The 3160-nt window shown below is 34.9% G+C and overlaps 1 pseudogene; it reads right to left on the reverse strand.

The window, feature by feature from the left end:
• Positions 1 to 1465: 1465 nt before the first annotated feature.
• LOC139702115 (mitochondrial fission regulator 2 pseudogene) lies at positions 1466 to 2538 on the reverse strand (annotated as a pseudogene).
• Between the last annotated feature and the right edge of the window lie 622 nt (positions 2539 to 3160).

Genomic DNA, 3160 nt, shown 5'->3' on the forward strand with positions numbered 1-3160 from the left:
TTCTAACTGTAACAGCTCTCGTCTATCACACAGCTTCATGAACTCCTAGAACCATTTAGCAATGCATCTCAGGTGTCATTTCTCCCAGAAGTTTTCCCAGACTTTATATCACAGTCTTGGGTTAATTATATGAGAACATAGTTATTTATCCCATCACCAGCTCTTCCAAACACTATGAATTCTTTGATGATAGAGGTCATGTCTTACCTGTTCTTGTAAACAGGCTTAAAACTGCTCAACTTCTTCCCAGTTAAGTTTGTTTTCAAATTTACTATCACTTCTTATCTGCTAAAGGGAGAAAAATTAATAATGGAGAATAGACAAAATAAATAAATTAATTAATTAATAAATAAATTAGTAGAGTATTTTTGTTGCTCTTAATAATATATTAATCTTATGCTTGTTTTCTTCAGACACACATCATGCTGTTAATTTTTGTTTAATATTGACTGGAATGTGTTCAGGAATGCTTCTAAGAGAAATTTCAAAAACATGACAAAATAACTGAGCTCCAAAACAACCAACTAGTGCAATATGTTTTATGCTTGTAAAGACTATGTCACATGGTGTTCCATTAATATATACAATTTTTATCTCTTTATGTATCAGTTAAAAATAAAAATGAAAAGAGAATATATTATTTTAGACCTCTTTTGTCAATAATAATTTTTGACAAATTTCCTTTATGCTAGGCTGTAGTGCTAGGCACTTTACACATAATTTCTCATTTAATCCTCATAATGCTATGAAACAGCAATTAAAGTAGTGCTCTAAATTTGCAGTTGAGGAAACCAAAGTGTAATGAGATTAGGTAAAATTGCTAAGGGACACACAACTAATAGCAACCATGATTTTTTTCTGTGTTCAAAAGACACATTTTTATACAATCTATTCATAAAGAAACAGAGTATAAATATAATAATAAACAAAGGAAATACATATGTCAGGCATATATATTTACATAGCAAATGCAGGCAAAACTTGTCAATAAGATTCTCTTAAGACTTATAGCACTTAAACAGTAAAAATTTGTGTCCAAGACTAATTTGTAATCTCAGAAGAGGTTTTAGAAAGGTCAATCCTATGATGAAAACTATGACTTTCTTAGTGAAAAATTTTAATTTTATCCCCTTTGAAAATCTCCAAGTTGCTGGAGGCCATGTAAACCAGATCACTACCAATTTTCAAAAGACTCAAAGGCTCTTAAATTAGGAAGTCATAATAGCTTAGGAAAATCCTGAAGTGTACATTCTACTTTCAATAATATTAATGTATACAGAAACAAAATCCATATACATAACTCTCTTCAGTAGTCAGTTAAATACTGGCCCTTCCCCAAGCAGAGATGGATATTCTTAAGAGACTTCCTGAGACATGGGTACTACTAGATCCTAGGATACAGGCTTCATCCAAGCTCACTTAGAAGAGGATGAGATCTTTTGAAAAGTGGTAAAAGACATGCCATTCATAATTCTGCATCTTTCCTACTAAGTGTAACAGAGCTTTTGTGGCTGATACCTTGGCTAACAGCTTTTATGCTTATTAGTTCTTCCCTTAGATTGCTGTCTTTCTGACTGTAAAATGTGATGCCCAAACCTTGAAGTTTTTGGACTAGAAAATGAGAAAGACTCCCAAGATCTTTTTTTTTTTTTTTTTTAGTCAAAGGAATCCTATTCTTGGAATGCAAATCTCTGCATAAGTGCATATTATATTAAAGATGCTGGATTCAAATGTGAACTTTGATTCTTCCTCTTATGAATGGGTCTACCACCAGATGATCTTTCAATAGCAGGAAGCTTAATCTAATTTATATCCTTTAGAACATCCAGCATGTTTGGCACATCCTTTTTTCTCTGTTTTTTTTTTTTTTTTTTGAACCCTTAATATGATTGGTCTTACTAGCACCTGAATGCTGTTTTTTCATTTCAGTTGCTGGATTATCTGAGTTGCAAATATTAGTAGATCCTGGTAATAGGGGAAGAAAATTTGAAGACTGAAAAGAAGAAAACTGAGGAGGCAATGGTGGTGGAGAAGGAGAAGAAAGTACTACATTTGGAAACTAATCTGGTTCTACATTCATTTGGATAGTCCCGGATGATGGCATTGTCCTGTACCACTGGAATTCCCTCTCAAGTCCAACGACTCAGTTCCTGCATTTCTATCATCTCAGCAATCTGAGAGCAAAGAAAAGTTAGCTCATCTTCAAGGGTAGCTATTTTTCAAATTAATTAATTATTAATTGCAGTTTTGCTTATAGGAAGATTTTTTTTTTTTTTTTTTTTTTTTTTTAGTTTACTGTGTCTCAGAGCAAGTGACCATGGATCTCAAGCTAATTGCAAGGATGAAAGAATTTACTTTTTTCTTCTTCCCAGTTTCCACATACTATTTTGAAATCTGAGACAACTGGTTTCTTCATTACTTGCTAAACACAACATATCAGTAAAAATGGAATCAGAGGTCCAAAAATATCTGACTTTTCTGAGTTCAAGAGTGAGATACACTCAAAAGTATGTTTTTGACAGTTTCCAAAGGAAGCATTTCCCAATATTATGAGCAACAATACTCTGAGACAATCCACAGTCTTTATTTTCCCAAATCAGCAAAATCTGGTCTATAGGAATATCAAATCATGCCAGTATCTCTCTTAAGATATTCATTATGTAGAAAATGAAGAAGTAAATTACAGAAAACATAATCAGTTTCTTGGAATCTTCCTTGGAAGCTTCAAGCCAAGACTCTAACTGAGTGAGGGTGGGAAGCAGGTTTCCCAATCTTCAAGCAAGGAATTCAGGAGTGCACTGGCCCTGGTCCAGCAGAGCTTAGTGGTGGACCGCCTGCAGCCCCTGACCTTGCATTGCAGGTGAGAGTAGAAAGGATGCACTGAGGGTAGGAGCCCACCTGAGTCAGGCCTGGAACTCTGAGCTCAGCTCAGGAGGGTAACTCTGCGTGAAACACAGACCTTCCTCCTGTGCCAAAGCAGCCTGCTTTGTCCTCTTGTCCTCAGTACTTAAGGACCAGGACTATAATGGAAGTTTTAATCCAATCAGTGATCATACCCACTGCAGGATTCTGCAAGAAGTTTGCTTTGTTATGAAACGACACTCACAATGATTAAATGAAAACCCTGAGGAAATGAACTACATGGGATGTAGCTGGAAGA

The sequence above is a fragment of the Marmota flaviventris genome, chromosome 15 (assembly GCF_047511675.1).
Source record: "Marmota flaviventris isolate mMarFla1 chromosome 15, mMarFla1.hap1, whole genome shotgun sequence".
NCBI lineage: Eukaryota > Metazoa > Chordata > Mammalia > Rodentia > Sciuridae > Marmota > Marmota flaviventris.